This window comes from Ambystoma mexicanum, chromosome 5p (genome assembly GCF_040938575.1).
Source record: "Ambystoma mexicanum isolate Mex_15411 chromosome 5p, UKY_AmexF1_1, whole genome shotgun sequence".
Lineage (NCBI taxonomy): Eukaryota > Metazoa > Chordata > Amphibia > Caudata > Ambystomatidae > Ambystoma > Ambystoma mexicanum.
The window spans coordinates 585,172,976-585,191,862 of record NC_090930.1 but is presented as its reverse complement, the minus strand read 5'-3'; positions in this window follow the sequence as shown (position 1 = coordinate 585,191,862).

The window sequence follows — 18,887 nt, the reverse complement described above, 5'->3', positions numbered from 1 at the left end:
GCACGGTACGTGTATTCGGAGGGGTGCGCAGAGATTTTTACGGAATTTTTCGTGATTGGGTGCTGTATGCTGGTCCACTGGCCTGTGCGCCATGGACGGGATTTGTGCGCTGTTCATGGTGCACGGGGAGGGTTTGGGGGGGTAACTGGTGCTGCTGCAGGGTCGCTGCGCCACTCTGCACCACGGCTGATTTTAGATGTTGAAATCCATGAATACGCTGTGCGCGGAAATTGATTTTAGCGCAGGCGGCTCGCGCAGACTGCCACACGCACACACTGTGCGCCAGCCGCATGCGCCACTTGGCCACTGAATTCTATGAATTACCCCCTAAGTCTCTTGCTGGTTGGTAATTTGGCTCCGTGTCTATGTAATGATTTTTGGCCAATGCAGAGGGCATTGAAGTTAATGCATTTCTTTACCAGCAACCAGTGAAGACTTCCCAGGGTCGGTGTGATGTTGTCTCTTCTATTTAGTCTCATGAGCAGTCTTGCTGCAGTATTTTGGATGCATTGTAGTTTTTTTATGAGACGTCCTGGCATTCCAAGATAGAGACTATTTGCGTAGTCTATTCTTTATAATGCTAAGGAAATGATCACACGGGTTCTGTGTGGGAAATCAAGGTAAGGGAGTATCCCTTTTATTAATCGAAGGAGGCAGAGATATGTTTTTGGTCTTGATTTGACTTGTTGTTCCAAAGAGAGGCAGTAGTCCATGAGAATTCCCAGATGTGTTATTACTGTCGATGCCTCCTGTTGGGTTCTGATGACGGTGGCCTTGTCAGGTTTGCCTGTGTTGTATTGTCTTCAGGGGGATAGAACATGATTTCTGTTTTGGTTGGATTTAGCTTGATGGTCTTGTTTGTCATCCAGGTGTTTATGTGAGTGAGACATTTGTTGAGGGTGTTTTCAGGGACTCAGTTGATCGTTATCTTGCAGATGAGTTGGGTTTTGTATGAAAATGTATAGACCCTCAGTGCATGGGTTCAAATGAGTTTCATTGGGACGTCATGTAGATGTTGAAGAGAAGCGGGGAGAGGCTTGATCCTTGTGGTACACCGCAGGTGATTATTTTAGTGTTTGATGTAAATGGTGGCATGTATGTTCTTTCATTTTGTTTGGTGAAGAGGGATTTCAGCCATTGTAGTGCAGAGCATTTAATGTCACATTCCTCCAGTCTCTTTGTTAGTGCTGTGTGCTTTTTTAGTGTTGTATGTCTAATTGTGTCAAAGGTGGCTTACATGTGCAGTAGTATGGGAGCTGATTGGGTTCAGTTGTCTGTGTTTATTTTTTAGGTAGTCCCATATGGAGAGGAGTGCTGATTCAGTTCCTCTCATGTGTCTGAAGCTATGTTGGGATTGGTCAAGTATTGTATTGCTTTCTACCTGATTGAGTAGTTATTTGTAGATGTGATTATCTATGATTTTCACTGGATATGGTCAATTTGATATAGGTCTGTAATTAGTATGGTATTCTGTATTTCCCATCTCATCTTTTAGGGAGGGGTTTGATGTACGCAGATTTGAATGATTTTGGTACTATAAGTAATGGCATGATGTATATGCACAGTGAGCTGCCCATTCAACATCTCCCAAGTCACTACACAGTGCATTCAAAAACTAGTGAGGATCAATGTGGGATCGGATGACATTACAACCCTGGGCTAGACATATAGAGTCATCATTTTCTAAGTTCCTCGAGTGTTGAGGCATGCGTGGAAACATGCATGAAAGCAGTGAAATGGTTGCAAGCATGTGCCGGTGCTCAGGAAATAGTAATCAATTGGTCCTTGTGAGTAAGGACATGAAACAAGATGTCACTTTCACAATCTACCTTCCATGTTCCAAAAATAAATGAATTTGCTGCAGCATAGAATGGTCATTTTGGCATGAATGCATACCAATACTATAGGTATCAACAGCATCTTTCTGCAGATGATAATTGGTGCACTATGTTATGCTTATCCATGATTATCCATCAGATGAGGTATAGATGGCAGGGAGCATGCAGTACAAGGTTCATACGAAGGACATCAATCCTTTACCTCTTGCAATTACATGCATTATTTGCACTCTGTAATGCTACAAGTATGGTTGCATAGAGGGGAGTTCAGTGCACAATAATGACTACATTGGCTGTAATGTCCTTAATTTGTACATGTTTATTCCAATGTCCTTCCATGGCTTCTTGCATGTAGTAACCCATATGGTACATGGCCATCATAGGCTCTAAACTGTGGTCAGGGAGTGGGGGGAATTCATACAACCATGTACTTGGTGAAGTACAGGTAGGTGATGACTTCATGTCCCTTGGGACATTGTCAAGGGGAGAGGCCAAAGATGTTTGGTGGCCACAGTTATTGCGCCTTTGTTGGCAAATGTATGCCAACACTGGATATACCCAGATGCAGTTTGTTTGTTACAAGAGTGGTTTGGGGTTTGGCAATTGATCCGTTAATTGACATGGAATCATTTGCAACGGATAGGAAGCAGTAATTGTCCCAAACCTTGTACAGGGAAGAGGAAGAACATGTATATTTTGAGATTGCACTGGTGAAGGCAGATGCGAAGGCAGATGTCCTTGACAGCTAGGACCGGAATGGTTTAGTGTTCACTAAAGCCATGTATTCTGTCTTGTTAATGGCAAAATAGTATTTCACATTTGCACATCACATCATTGGATGCCTTCTGAATGCTCAACTTCAACCCAAGTCATGACTCCTCAAATTCCCCCAAGGCAACTAAGATCTTTCACATTCATCAACTGCTCCTCCCGTGACCACAGCATCATCTGTGGTTGTGGTTTTCCGTTTCCTGTGGCCCTGCTCTCCATCCATGTCAATGTAGGTTTTTCCAAAGCATCTGGAACTCAGAGTGGGTGCTAGTGGTAGGTGCTGCTCTAATACACGTTGTGAAGATGGGTTCTCACATGTTCCGCTGTCTTGGTGGCAATGTTTGGTTCCCAGGACCTGTGAGGCAAAGCGCCTCATTCACTAGGCCGTCCACTGGGAACCTCAACTTTTTCTCAGTAAAATGGGTCATCCTGAATAGGCCATGGCCATGGTGAATGCCTAGTAGTGTGCAGAAAGATGGCGGCAAGCTGGTCTGGCTTGGAGTGGGCCAAAGTATCTTGCTGCAGGTGCAGGTGCAGGTGCAGGGCATTGGCTGATAAACAGGGTTTTGTGGCGTGACTGGGGATGTAGAGTAAGAGCTTGGTGGCAGGTCTGGGAAGTTGGAGGCAGCAGAAGACAGATGGCTGTGACTGGGGCAGAGGGCAACAGGGGTAACAGGGAGCAAAGCAGACAAAGGGTGGCAAGGCGTGGCAATGTGGCATAAGGATGTATGGGCTCTGCAGCAGGCAAGCAGTGGACACAGTACCAGTCAATGGGCATATGGCATGGGAAACGCAACAACATGTGCATGGTGGTTCCCCCCATTCGATGGTCCCGGTGGATCCTTGATTGGTGGAAATACCTCCATTCCCTAATCAAGTCTAATTGCCATTTTGAGATGGGGAATAACTGTATACTCAAAATTAGGAAGAAACACTGCTGTTAAAACTATTGGGGATGGTAATTCAATTATTAGTTTTAGCTTATCTCAACAAACTCTAGTGACCTCATTATGAGGTCGGTGTGTGGGAAGAATTGGCAGGAATTTTACTGTTATCCCATTACCACCACATTTCTGCTGCATTAATGCACAACTGAACTAGTAGATTGGTGATAGTATGCCAGATTTACCTTCAGCTAAATGCTGGATGTAAATCTTATCGCCTACTGCCAATTTACTGTGGAATTACCACAACAGAACCACCACCGGTGGTAGTTCCATCAAAAACCCAATTGAGTCCTGTGGAGTGAGAAAATGGTGATTTACACCACCATGCCACCACTTGTAATCCTGTGCTAAACCCAGAGCACCAAGTTGAGGTAACAGAAATTGATTTTGATGGTAGTTCAGCAGGAATACCGCAAATTACTGCCAAAATTGTAATGACGACCTTAATAAGGCCCCCCGTGTTTTATCATACCATCATACTCACTTTGATTTCTGTGCTGCCTTGAACTTGAATCAGTACTCAACTGGACGACAGTAGAGTGATTAAAGCACTGAACTGCTGGGGTCTCTTAGTGGTATGCATAGTAACAATCTGGGTGCCTTGATTTGATCCAGCTGTAGTTGGTAATATATCAAGGTAGATACAATTACCCTAGCCTACTCTAGATAAAATTGAATTGTGGGGTTTAAATGCATGAAAAAAATGAAACTGCATTTGGTTGACAGGAGCCTAAAAGTGTAAAACATTGAATGCTCACTGTTGGCTGACAGACAAAAATACAGTGTTTTACTTGCAACTGCCAAATATCAGAATGTTGTTTCCAGAGCAAGATAAATACTAACACTAAATGGGCCTTGCATTTGAGTGACTAGGCCAAAGGCCAGAAACTAATTTCCATTACATGTGAATGTTGTCTAATGTACAGCCTTGCTGACACAGAGAGCAAAGAATAAACAGTAACCTGCATGTTACTATCACACCGGCCAACTTGTAATGAGGCCCATAGTCTGTTAAAGTAATTGGGTACTTCCATTTGTTTTTGCCAACCCTGAAATTCCCTTAATGGAGGGGTGCATACAAAAAAGAAATTCCCAACTCGAAGGCTTCCTGTCGTCCTCCCTTGTGCCCCTGAGAAGTGAACTACACGCGGCGGCATGCCTCATAAAGGGTCTACACAGAAATGACAGCACCACCCAGCCCTCATCGACCTTCAAGTGTCAATCCTACATGACGTTGGAAGGTCTGCAAATATCATTATTTTAGGAAAGCCTGGGTTTTCAAGTGAGGATTGGATGGCTATAGTGACAATGTGGAACCCTGAGGAACTGCCCAGTCCAGTTTTAATATCGGGGGTTTGAAGTTGCCTATTGTAGCTATGTGTGATTTTGTAGAAACAAGTAATGATGGTTCATTGCTAGTCTTTTGATAGCCATGGTTCAAAACCGGCTGTATTACTTGGTGGTGGCTGTATTACTTGGTGGTCTACTTTCTAATTGGAGTCTACTGTTTAGCAGATCATTTCTCTTATAATCACTATAGTAGATTGTGTTCATTTCTGGTGATAGTGCATACTAAATAACTCTTCACTACAAATTTGAGATGTTTGGTATATTTGTTTCTAAAATATTGGATATTTAAAACAGGTTTACTTTGGCTCGGTCTATGTGTTCTGTGGCAGACTCTCTACACAATATGCTTCTCCATGAGATGTATGATCATGCAAACATTCACCTTGCCATTGCACATATCAGTGCAATGCATGAATGAATTCTCAATAAAATGACACTAAACGTGTGCCATTGCAGGACAGTGCAACATATTGTACAAAAGATGAGCAAATAAATGGGCATTTAATGGTGACCCGATGCAATGTGCATCGGCTAGATCTAAATGTTTAATGCATGAAACACGTGCACATTGCATCAGATGCAGCAATAATGTGTGCAATCACCCTAAGAAATACAAAGGAGGAGGCAGCCTCCCTCCCAGCACTTGCGTGTGAAATGAGCACTGTCTGTAAAGTCAGAAACAAAGCCAAGGATGTGGATTATGGTTGCCAAGGATGGCATGGGGGTGGGGGGGCGCTAGTAGAGCAAACAATGTAATTTCTATTGATGTTGACATTACCATTGAGTACATGTCAGCAGACGAGGACACCATCTTACAGCTACATTGCATAAGGTTCACCATAGCAGCCAGAAATGTGCTCTGGAAAGACACGATATCCCTCTTTCCCTTTCCCTTTCCAGAATGAACCCTCAATCCCTCATACCTTTATAGGATACTGTCAGCCCTTTCCCCTCAAAATGTCCCACAGAAACATCACCCTACCACTGGGACGTGGAAAAGACCAACTAGGAGGACACATCATCATTTGGGTAAGACTATAAATCAGTCTTATATGGTTACACAGACACACAGCTATCAAGTAACACAATGATGAAAAAGCAAAACAGAGTCATGTACACTTCATTTAATTCAAACCTCCCCAAACACTACTCTGCTACTGAGGCGAGGATGGGGGCTATGCAGGATTTCAGTTGGAACAGTCAAGCATGTCCAGCTAATAGGTTTCACCATGGTTAGGCAATTGAATTCAATGACCCGCACTTGCAGCTTTTTAGCTAGATCAAGGTGTATACAAATGCTGGCCACCCAGCACATGGGGAGAGACTGGAGAGAAAGAAGTGGGCTGGAGAGCCAGAGTGTGCAGGAGATGAACAGCCTGGACTCCTGTCGCCTGGGCCAAAGCAAACTCTAAGGGTCTCTCTCCCTGTAGTTATTAGTAGACCCAGGATAGAACTCATTTTCCTCATCTCGCCTTTCAGGGAGTCTGAAGAATTCCCCCCCTTCCCCTGAATGTATGGAGGGTTTTATGATGCCCCTCCTGGGCTGAAGTTTTGAATGTTCTCCTCCAGCGAAGCAAGCTAGGGGCTCCCTCTGCAATCTCATTTTTCAGTCCAACTCTCTAATGTTCTCATCAAGGGAGTTTTCATGGTAAGAAGTACTCACTAGATAATTCCTTACTTCCCAGGACACACTGGTCTGACCACTTTCCCTTCTGTGTGGTAGACGTGAGTACTCCTCAGTCTGAGATAAGGACTGGCCTTCTGGATCAGTTTGGCTAATCTTGGGTAAGACTAGGTGTCTCATGTTCGTTTGGCTTGGTAGATGGAAAGCAAGAGGTCAGTCACAGTTGGCTCATAGGAAGTTGTGGTTGACTAGCATGAGGCTCTTGATGGGGAGGACATCACCCCTGGATCAGAGGGCGCTTTCCTATAACCTGATTGGTCAGGGTACCTCAATGCCTGTTTGTGTTTTTCAATTTCATCTGCCAAACTCTCACACCTGCTTCTCTCTGTCTTCAATTCCTGATGGTGTTCAGAGACATGGCATTTTAACTCTGAGACCTGATTGGTTTCAAGCACTTTACTCTGGCCCATTAATTGATATTTTAATTCCCTAATCTGATTTAATTCTTACTTGACTCCTTTTGTTTTGTGTGGTCTGCATTGTGCACAGATATTCAAATCTCTTTTTCTTACTAGTGTCTACACTGTGCTGCCTGTAACAGCTCAGCTTCTGCTTGCCTCACTCGCTCCATGAGTTCTAAACTTTCTTGCCTATTTCCAGTCAGTTCCTGAGAACCTGACTGACTCTATTCTACATCCATTTTCCACTGATGAACCTGTCCAAGGACACTATTCTCCTGGTTGAAGAGGTCTTTTTGCTTCACAAGTTGAATTTTCTGTTGTTTTAAAGTATGTACCTGCTGATATAGCTGATCAAAGTCATTTTGGGAATCACCCCCTTTTATAATTAACTGGATGTTTTCATTTTTCAATTCCTTTACTTGCAATTGAAAGGCCATCTAACAGCCCTCAATTATAACTTGTCTGGTCAATGATATCATGTTGCAGTGTGTTCACATTTTCTACACACTCTTTATCTGCATCTTGCAGTGCAGAAAACTGTGTTTCATGCTCTGCACTCACTTGCTGCTGGGTTTTTTTCACTCATTTTTTAGTTGTTCCATGAGGCTTTCTTGTTTTACCTTGAAAATATGATTCTACTGTGCTTGATCTTCTAACTGTTTAAGGTCTTTCTGCATCTCATTTAGAATCTCTGACTCCCTGCACATGCCTCTCTCTGCTGCACTCGCTCCTCCACTAACTTCAAGTGGAAGTATAGATAAACTGTAAGCTGAGCAATTTGTCTCAGTTCTTCCTGAGCATTTCAGGTAATCTAGAATGCCTCTAATGCTTTTTGCCATATCCCATCTTGACACCAAATGTTTATTCCTTCTGATATAACATCTTGCATCATTTTAGCTTGCCAGCTCCCTTCATCTGCCTCGGTCTACTGACCACGAATTCACAGCTTAGTAAGAAAATGTCTCCTGTTATCATCTAATTCAATTGTATTCATTTTTTTAAATTGCCTTTTTGCAATTTTTGTAGAATTTCCTTTTCACATGGGCAAAAATCACCTTGTTCCTGCCCAATTTCCTTTCACAAAGCCAAATTCAAATCAATTCTTACTCATTCTTAATGTATCACCTATACACCTCACTGGAACTCAGGGTTCAAGTCCTCACAGCACTTTAACAAAACAAAGATGACGTTCCTTCATCAATGCGATTTCATCAAAATGAATAGTCTGTCACACTCCACTTGTCATGAGCCAAGAATAGTCAGCCAAATCCCAGCACAAGCCCCCAGTTTGTAACAGTTCATTGAGAGGCCACCCTCAACACAGGCAGTACCTTCCCACCCCAATCTAAGTGTCACACAATAAATGGTTAGTGTCAGTTATTTTATTCAGCCTTAGTTCAGCCTCAAATCATGGATCTCTCCCCCCGAGCAACCAATGAGCCAAGAACCAGGGCAATGTACAGGTAATATGTTTGTATTTATTTGAATTATAGGTAATTGAAATGTAACACTAAACTACACAGACCACCTTCTCTGTGGCACACAATTAACTTCTTGTTACAAAAATAAATCACATCAATGGATTGGGGAAAACACACATTACAATACTTTTAATTCTACAGAGTTCATTTTCAAGAAATAATCAGCACTGGTCAATGACCAAATTCCATTTACAAATGCAACGCTATGCAATTCTGATTGTTTTCCTGCCCACTTAAAGGCTAGCAGTTTAGTTTTACAAATATGTGCAAATGCATATTGCAATTATTTCACCCACACCTTTGCTTTAAAATAAACACTGGGTGATTTAGCAGTTTGTTTTTCAGACCCCTGTAATAAAGTCTCTTATTAGTCACAAGGGACACACAGACCAGCTGTGGAGACTGATGTTGTCCCCAACTCCTACGCTGAGAGTTATCTTTTTACTTATTAATTTGAACGGGGCTCCTGCAAAAGGCCAATCCTCAGCTAGCAGGGCCCTTTTGTCCCCACTAAGATCTCTGGGGCATATTCTTCCTTTTAGTGCACATTTATATGAGGGAACTCTGGGGAAATTATTGGTTGCTGGGGACCTCCCTCCCAGAGTCCAGTGGCACATATACATTTTCAAACCTGGAGCTGGCAGGATGTTTATTTTTGAGTCTTTGGGGGAACGGTGGGTCACTCTTAGGCTGCTTCCCCCCCACAGCTCTCCTTACTGTACATTTATGTAGCTGCAGCTCCTCAGTTGCACTCTGTCCTTTTAAGTTGTATTTGTCCATATTCCTGGGTTCTTTAACTCTCGTCGCCAATGTAATAAAGTCTCTTATTAGTCACAAGGGACACACAGACCAGCTGTGGAGACTGATGTTGTTCCAGGTATGCTTTATTGGTACAATATGTACAGTTCCAGTTACTCTCAGGTATTTACAGTGGTCTGGATGACAGGACAAGGACAGGGATAGGTAGTACAGTACACATGAAGGAGGAGACCCACCGGCCATCCACTCACTCCAGCTCAGGCCCCCAACTGACTCACTCAGAACATTCATACACTGATGCACTCAACATTCTCCTGGCTGCATCATACATCACATTCTATTGGCAATCACTCCAGGCCAGTGACAAAGTACAAGACTATATATAACAACCCCCGCTACTTTGGTCTGTGTTGTGGAAGTCCGGCAGAAAAATTGGAATGATTTGGGATTTTTGGATTTTAAATCCCCCCCCCACTTCCCTCCACTTAAAGGGCTGTGTTAGGGAAGCTGATCAGAAAGATTGCCCAATTAAATGACAGGTTATAGTTTTCATCGCACACTGGGAATGAGGTCTGTTAATTTAGAATTTTATCAAAAATCATACTGTGGTATACCGCAAAATGGGGAAATAATTAAATTACATTTTTAGTTAAATGGGCTAAGGATCTACACAGTTTTGTCACCCCCAACCGCTATATAGGGAAAGGATTTAAGTCATCGGATTCCCTCTCCTTCTGGTTACAAAGGGCTCAAGTCTGCACACATTGAAAACAAACCTCTGTTTAAAGTTCAGGAAAGCCTGCTGCTTTTCAGGACCCTCTGGAAAGATAGGGCCAGGGTCTGGTCACCCACTCTCAAGGGTGACCCCCATAGAACCCAGTCAGCTTTCAAGCCTTCCTTGAAATAAACAGTTCCACCCAGATGTAATCTCCTTTGGAGTTATCTTGCAGTTTCGAGATGGCACGTTTTAGCAGCTCTGTTCAAAATATTAATTGTATGAGCTCCCTTTTCTCTCATAGTGCATAAACTTCATATGACAGTGGTGGCACCATCAAGATTACAATCTTGGGGAGTACCCTGAAAGAGTTCTTGCAAATAGGATTGGACAGTTACCCTTACCTCTCCTCTCTAATCCAGCCTCTCTAAGGATTGGTTTAGAACAGACATATGGTAACTTCCCTTTGCAACCCCCTTTTGTTTCTATGTCAAATTTTTTGCAAAAATCTAGTTAAGTGTCAAAAACATTTTGATTTACTAGTAACTGCCATCATTTATATATATTCCACTTCAGTTAATCATGGGGAATTAAATCATGACAGCTAGGTCTGCACCATTTTGCATGGCTATTTGGCAATTTCCCCCCATGTTTACAAAAACCATAACAGTTAGGAACAGGTAATTAATTACCCATATTCCTAATTTTACCCTCCACCAGCACGCCAATTCTTCGGGACATGTTAAAAGTTGCCAGGAACAATTGTTAGCTTACCATTACAATTCCTTAAGTCACAGTGGAAGAATTCTATATCAACAAAATCGTCTGGGAATAATCTTAAACATGACACATCAATTAAGAAAATATGACTTATGGTTGCTGAGAAAACGGCCTAATTGACAATAGTCCTTTTAAAGTAATAGTACATCTTTGGGATATGTAAATTGAAGGGCTCCTGTCTCTAGCACCATTTGCTTCTCTGGGAGAATGTTTTTTTATTAGTCTCTTTGTTGTTTGAGGTGTAGGGTTCAGATCGTAAATAGTGGATGCATTTGCCACACTGAGAGCCCTCACTGTAGACATCTGGCATCCTGTCCTCTTATCTGAATGGGCCAGCTTTTGATCTGAAAATATTCAATTTTCCTGTATTTTTTTTGTTCTCCAGAATTCAGTCTTGATTATAGCACAAGTGTTCCCACCTCTCCCCTACATTCCGGTCATGCACCAGCCAGAGCATTTGGCCTGCTCAGAACTGCCCTCAGAGACAGCAGGTCTAGGGAAACTTAGTTTTTGACACCCTCCAGGGACACATTTTATTGCTGATGTAAACAGTGGTATGCAAGCCATGCTTTCAGTGGGGAAGTCCTTTGTGAATTTGACCGAGAGGGCCACCATTTGTCTGTGGCTGAAAGGAACTCAAATATTGCATGTTCTAGCATCAGTCTTGATTATTTTACATATGGTGGGCTTTACTGATTAGGGTTCACTTTGCTTGTGTGCTGAAAGTGTAGGGCTGTTTGTTTCAGTCATTAATAAAAGACACTTTTAATTATCTGCTGTTCGTTTTTCTGCTGAAAAGTAGGTCTGATTTGTCCCACTGCACCACTTTTTAATGGATGACAGTTTCAGTAAATTTGCTGCATTTTGTTCTCACCCAGTAATGTGATGTGCTTTTCCAATCTGCATTTGGTTTATATTTTAGTTTTAGCGTTCTCTGGATTTCCACTGCAGAAAGACAACCACATAGACTGCCTCGGGCCTACAGTTGCTTTTTCATGGAAACAAGATGCACTTTTCTTTACAAATGTTTCCCTGTATTGTGCATATGAAGCATAATATACATTACATCTTGTGAATGCACACTAAGTCTTTTCCCTGACATCTTTTTGTTGGCAGCGAAAAAAAAATTCTCTTGTCTGGCTTTAGCTTGCAAACACACATGCAAAGCCATTTTGGTGCCAGTGTTTAAAAAACATGTTTTTCATGTGAAATGAACTGTTGAATTTCTTCTGCCTTTGTGAATTAAAATGTTTCTTTTCTATTGATAATGACAGGTAGGAGTTCTTCACATGGCCCTTTAGTTCCATTAGTTTGGGACCTTTGATTACACCTCGCACTGCACAGGTGTTTTATGCAGCAGTGGGAGCGAGGACCACATGGGTTCAATCAATGGCAATGCACACCAATGCAAGCTAACTATATCTTAAAATAGCCTCTCTATTCCTACCTTAGAACATAGATAATGTGGTATGGCTATATATACCCTAGCAGATGCAAGGAACACACTGTTAACCTGTTGTATGGACCATGACTGTGAAGATTCAAAATATCCACACTTGGACAGCACTGGAAGGAGCAAGTGTCAAAAAAGTGCAAGGTTGCACATAGCTCCGCACGTTGAAGTATGGCATGTTTTTGCATTGAAGGTGAAGTGAGGCCCCACATTCACTGTCTTCGAGGTCCAGCATTAAATGAGTGGTGAACCAGTACCTAAAGATGCCCTCTTCATTTGCGAGTTTGAAAAGAGAAACTCTTCTCCTCTATATCTATTTCCTCACTACTTCTCATGAGTCCATGAAGCCGCCTAGTGTCCACTGGTTCTTCGATTTTGGAAAGGTGTACCTGATGGAATTGAAAGCCTTTCATATTATGTTGTGTGTTCTGATTGAAATGCTATGTGTCATTTATTTTGGTAGACAAATCATTTGCTAGCTTTGTGAGAAATGTTCCCCCTTTCTTTTTTGAACAAATGGTACTGGGAAGGTTTTTTGGAGCAAGGAATTGGATCAGCTTTTGTTAAATGAGTTTTGAAGCATCTTTCCTCTCCTTTGCTGGTCACTTCCTTCGTGCATGCATTATTGGGCTAGTTTACATGCTTTTGAAATTCTGGCCATTGTTTCACTCATTTTGTATATGTTATTTGCACTAGTGCAGCCCTGACAGACACAATTGTGAGAATTATTTACATCTATGTGTTGCATATTTGTTCTACATCTCAGAATTGCGTCAAAAAAGATGTTTTGCTTTTGATCAAGGACATAATTGTTGACTCGTTCAATGCTTGAAGCATGCCTCATCACAGGACAAAGAACGATAGACCACATCACACCAATCCTGAAGGTGCTTCTCTGGCTACTACTTCAATCATGCAACATGTCCAAGACTGCTAGCAACCCCTACAAAGCAACCACTACCAAAACACCCTCTACTTAGCAGAGAAACTTATCCTTGCGGAAGCCAGCATAACACCAGATGCCAGAACCTCACCAGTCTAAAAACAAATGTAAGAGGGATACAACAAGAAACAGGCATTTTCCTGCTATGACTCCTGTTTATATTTTATTTGATTTCATTGTTTAAAGTGCTTACCTAGCTCGTGAGCAGCGGAGCACTGTTCACACTTTTGGTATCCAGTATTTGGGCTGGCATCTTTTAACAGTAGCACCGTAATGTGAGTTGAGGTCTGTGAGTCTATCAGGATTAGTCATTGGTCAGGTGTTATTGAAATAGTCGAATTTTGAGAGATTTGTGAAATTGAAGAATTGTGGGGGCATTCTGAGCCGATACTGGGATCAAGTTCAAGAGAAGCAGTTTGTGGGTCCTCTCTTTGTGGATTAGTTCTAATTCGATCTGGTTGGTTGATTTGCAGTGCTCCGAGCATGTTCCACAATACATGTTGCGCTTGCCCCCCAGTTCATTGTTGTGATACTTGTGATTGCTATGCAAATCCGACATTTAGTTACTTAGAAACCGTTACCAGTGTAGACAAGAATGGCCCCCTCCAACCTAAATATCAGGAAAAACTTTAGGACCCTGCTATTCACAAAGATCTCCCCGCCACAGATCATTCCACTCAACCCTTTCTCCCCCTCTGGATTTCCCTTCCTCCCCACTGCCACCTCTGATCCCTGCTCCCTGATTCTAACCTCTGAGTATGTCCCCTTTGAACAGTACTCCAAGGTTTCATCACTGGGTTTGTGCTGTATAGATCCCATGCATGTATCTTGTGTGCTTCTATTGATATACCTGTGATCAAGGATGATTTAGGCAGCTTGTTGATGTTATGGGTGAATTTGAATATTTTCTTTAATAAGGGGGATTTGGGTAATATTACATTGTTTTGTTGATGCCTTCATAGATTTGACTAAACTATTTATTTCAACAGGAATGATTGTTGAGAAATTGAGGAAGCTGCATCCAGACTTAAAGGGAGGGTTTATAGATCCGGTCTGGCTTTTGGTACTGTGGCCCTCATTCCGAGTTTGGAGGTAAGTATTGTCCCTTACCGGCATGGCGCAAATAGCGTGTCCGTGCTGGCACCAGTCCGCTAATAGAGGACTATTACGTCTTCGCGGGCGCGAGCTTTGCGCCATGCCAGTAATGTACCTAGCGCCATGCCGCAAAAGGCTCCCAAAAAGCCCTTACCGGCATCAAGCTTAGCGCAGATAACACTACCAACATAGTCCAATGCGTCAATATGTCGTTGTGTATCAGGCCCACTAGGGTGGTGATGGTGTCCCGGTCCAGACGGTACTGGGTGTGGATCTGCTCAGGGGTTAGGTTGAAAGGACCTGCTCTGATGCAAGGGATTGGGGCTGCCGGCGTGGTAACAGTGGCTGCTCTGGTGGGGCATGCTGGGCCTGTCTCACCCTCCTTCTCATCCTGCGTCTCCTCTGTGGTGGCGGCTGTTGTTGTTGATGTTGTGGTAATGCAAGCAAGTCCTCCAGCTCCAGTAATGCTACTACTATTGGAATCAGCTTGGTGTGGGAGGGGGTGTGAGTGTGCTCCTTTTGTACTGGGCCTGACTCCATTGCCTCCACCTGTGCTGATTGTGTGCACGTTTGGCAGTTGGGAACACTGCTCAGGGCTTTTTATACGGCATGTCGGCGATGCTGGTATTTACGGCGTGCCAGTAAGCACTTTTTCCGCCTTCATGAGGCCGTTATTTGCATGTCTGCCTCACTTGTTATCTACTCCGGTTTACGGCATGCCGCTAATGCCGGCATGGTGGGTCGCGCGCGCGCGACCAGACGGCTATTAACGACATTGTACTTTACGATGCCGTTAATAGCGGTCTGGTTGGTCAGAATATCCCGTAGCGGTAATCGATACCGGTATTCCCTTACCGGCATCGTTTTTCCCTTAGCACCAACCTCGGAATGACCCCCTGTATTTGATAGTGTGCATATTCATTTTCGGAAGGAGGGCTATTTGTTTGCGAGTCATAGAAGTGATAGGGTCCACAGAGGCTTAAGGAGGATTGCTTAGTGCGCTATAGTCTATGATTTTTCCGGGCGAATGATAATGAATTTAAAGGCATTATTATTTTTGTGAATGACTGTTCCTTCTTAGATCCCGCTTGTAGTTTCTACAGTCGTACACTAGTGTCTCTAGTCTACAACGTTTACGCTTCATTTTCTAGTCATTCTGTTGAAGGGTTTGGTCATTTTTTGGATAAGAGTCATCAGTGAACCAATGTTTTTTTACCATGAAAGTTGACATTTTTGACAATTCTCTCAGGACGTGAGCGTTGTTGCTCTTGTGTCATTCCATTGATGAACCATTCAGCAAAGGCCGTTTCGTTGATTGCTTTCTAGTGTCTGCATTTGGTATGCCTACTTTCTTTGTACAATGTATGTTTAACTTTATGGGTTACGTTAAAATCTGCTATGGTATGGTACAGTTTCGTCTGGTATAGTATGGTATGGGAAGGGATGATAGGGTGCAGTATCGAACCAAACTGTTTTAGAATGTGGTGTCGAATTTGGAATAATGTGACCTGGGTTCCAATCCTGACTGTATTTTTTTAGAGTTGTGTTTTTGTATTTGTATTCATTTGAAGAATAGGGGTGTCCGTTTTGATCACAAATGATTTACAATAGCATTTTTACTGATCACTGAGACATTCCGAGAGATGGTATCTGCACAAAGGCACACAGGTGACTAGGTGGGCCCGTTTATGAGGGTGTGAACATAGAGAGACATAGATCAGGCACAACACAAATAGGTGATACCAAAAATAACATTAACCTAGCAAGAGTGGAGCACGTGCAGCAAACTAAAGAGAAGTACTGGACAAATAGCCAAAATGATATTACATCACCTGTCCACATTTCTACATTTTTTAATCCTGTGCTGGGATGACAGATCTGGGGCAACGTGCTTGTCTTGGAAACAAGACTATGCGGAGAAGCACAGGTTCATGTGCTCTGAGGCTGGTCTCCGCGCCATGAGCCGCGATATATGAAACCAATTTAATTGTATTCGTTTTTTTGTGTGAAAATCATCTTTTGTCCCTGTGGATCTGTAGAGCCACTTAGCAATATTGGGACTGGAATTAACTTTGTGTTTACTACCAAATGATGTGTGCAACATATTATTGCAGGTGGCGGAATAGTATTTGGAACCAGGAGACCTAAGTTACCACATCAAACACAATGTGTGATCCTGGAAAAATAAGCTTAGCAGCCAAAACCTGAGTCTATCTCTGTGGTATATTTGGAAGTGTTTGTTTGGAGTGTGCTTGGTCTGGCAATTTATTTGTGTGATAGACTGTTGAAGGAGTGTGTGACAAAACTGGCAATGTATATAAAACAGTGCCCACCATTGCTGGAGCTACCTGCCCCAGTCCCGTTTGCACTATGTTCCTAAACAATGCTCTAACTGAATGATTTTTTAGAAGCATATGAATGGCAAAAGAAACTATCACAGTGGAAGTCATTGGGGGTAATTCCGACCCTGGCTGTAAGAGATTAACGGCACCAGTAAAGGTGCCGGAGCCGTCAACCCCTTACCGCCTCATTACGAGTTCTGCTTGCGGGACCCGCTAAGGATGCCTGGTTTTACCAGAAGTCCTTAGCTGGTCCTGCGAGCAGCCCAGCATGCTAACAACGGGCCTGTTATTAATGGGCCCGTTGTTAGCATGCTCCCCATTCCCATTGAACCCTATGGGACTCGAATGGGAATGGCGATGTACCAGGTCCGGGTTCCTTGAATGAGGAATTACCGGGCCCTCCAAGGTCGGAATGGCACGGTAATTCCTCATTCAAGGAACCCGGACCCGGTACCTGGTAAGGGGGTAGCCATGACACAAATAACGGCATGGTTACCTCCTACCTGGTAATGACCCCCATTGTATATTTTCAAGTATCGTAAATCAGAATATCTCACCAAGTCCAGAGAAAACGAATTCTCCCATATATACAGTAGAATCTCTGCACTATCACTTGAGAGTAGAAACACGTTTTGTCACTGTCAATCATGCTCGTGTGTTGCTGTATTTTACAAACAACGAAACGATAACATACGTGCCAACACAACAGATGAAGCTACGAAGGTCATATGGTTGACAATATGCAGCAAACATCACATAAACATGGTCGTAGCATGACATACTCTCACTATGAGACTACAACACAACTTGAGGCTGAAACCCGAGATTATATTAAACAAACAAGTAAAACAGTAAACATGAACGTGAAAGCAACGTATATGTGTATAATAATTGTGGTTCTTTTATCCAGAATGGCGTCACCTAACACACGTATTCTGCCTCTCTAAATTCTGTAAATAATGGAACACAAAGAAAACCGAGAGATAACTGCACACACAATGCAATCTATGGGTAAGTGGATAACAACAGGGTGCGTTTTGATTGCGAATGCTTGCAATCAGCACTGAAGGGAATAAGAGCATTTTCAAGCAATCAATGTTGCTGCATCTATGAAACTAAAACGCATTGTCTGTAACAATGCTTCAGTGTACTGCTATCTGAAAACAAACAAACACGCCATCTTTATTTGACGCAAATCCCGATGAACTGAAACGTCTCTATTAGTTCCATTTCCAGTAAGTTCCTACTTCGAGTAATATATGCAGACAGAGAAAAATGTGAAACGAATGTATATAATAGTAGCAACATTCCCCTAGTTTGTACAAACATATGCATTGTAAAAGTGAAATACTTAAATTGGACACACAGAAATAAGCTAAGCTGTTATATCCACACTTTGGTTACATTACGCTTGACTGCAAAGTCCATCAAAGCACATAAATAAATACCCCTTCCTATAAAAGAAAGGTTAACAAGGTGTACAAACTAAAAGCAAACAAGAAGCTGATATGTACAGCACATGGACGAACATATTCAAGGATTGGTAAATATGGACCATAAGTGACATTGTAAAAGGTGTGAATTTGATCGCATTCTGGGATGCTGGTTTGCCATCTCATTTCAGCACGGGGAAGCCCCGGGAAATGACTACCTCTGGGTCCTCCTTTGGCTTTGAGACCTTTGTGTTGTTTTGCCTTGTTTGCTAACTGGTCAGATGGTATTCCCTTCACCTATAAGCAGAGGTGTTGCTAGGTCTGGAAAAGATCTGGCGCTACACTTATATCGGGACTGTCAGGGACTCTGGGCTTTGCTAGCCTTTTGGGTGCAGCCCCTGAGCTTCTTTCTGGGGCTACAACTAATAGATCTTGGTCTATATCCCCTCAACAACCTCCCTAACAGCGCCTCTGCCTGTAGGGAAATAATTTCACATGAGAAGGTGGGGTAGATTGGATACCGTGGGGCAGTGGTCTTCAAACTTTTTATGCCAAGGCCCCCCTGAGCAAAAAATAAATTGTTCGGGACCCCCTGCCCGCCCCTCTGTGTTGGTGTTATTTCTTTTATAGAGATAGCTGCGAAATGTGTGATGTCCGTATACAAGCACACAGGATTGTTTTGTATATGAGACTCTGACGAGCATGCCAATCAAAGAAGTTGTCTCACATTGTAAATACACTAGGCCAGTGGTCTTCTTTGGCCTGGGCACCCCCTGAGCAAAATGTGGGCAGGCCAGGCCCCCAAAAAATGCCAAATGGACAGTATGTATTGCGCACCGTCACTGCACCCTACTCCCAGTATAGTCCCTGGGCTCCCCCACCTGTTCCCATTACA